The sequence below is a fragment of the Panthera uncia genome, chromosome A2, assembly GCF_023721935.1.
Source record: "Panthera uncia isolate 11264 chromosome A2, Puncia_PCG_1.0, whole genome shotgun sequence".
Lineage (NCBI taxonomy): Eukaryota > Metazoa > Chordata > Mammalia > Carnivora > Felidae > Panthera > Panthera uncia.
In genome coordinates this window covers 1571119-1571411 of record NC_064816.1, presented here as the reverse complement: position 1 = coordinate 1571411, position 293 = coordinate 1571119, and the positions used below count along the sequence as shown (strand labels likewise).

The window sequence follows — 293 nt, the reverse complement described above, 5'->3', positions numbered from 1 at the left end:
TGGGGGGGGGGGTCCTGGCCAGAGTTGGGGGTCGCGGACCGTGAGGAAGGGGCTGGGGTGGGGGTCCTGGCCAGAGTTGGGGGTCGTGGACAGTGAGGAAGGGGCTGGGTCCGGGGGTCCTGGCCAGAGTTGGGGGTCACGGTCAGTGAGATAGGGGCTGGGGTGGGGGTCCTGGGCAGAGTTGGGGGTCGTGGACAGTGAGGAAGGGGCTGGGTCCGGGGGTCTAGGCCAGAGTTGGGGGTCGCGGTCAGTGAGATAGGGGCTGGGGTGGGGGTCCTGGCCAGAGTTGGGGG

The 293-nt window shown here is 70.3% G+C and overlaps 1 protein-coding gene across 1 annotated transcript in view; it reads left to right on the top strand.

The window, feature by feature from the left end:
- The window catches only part of GNG7 (G protein subunit gamma 7), a 120004-nt gene that overhangs the window by 470 nt on the left and 119241 nt on the right, over positions 1-293 (top strand). The gene's annotated exons all lie outside the window — the stretch shown is intronic.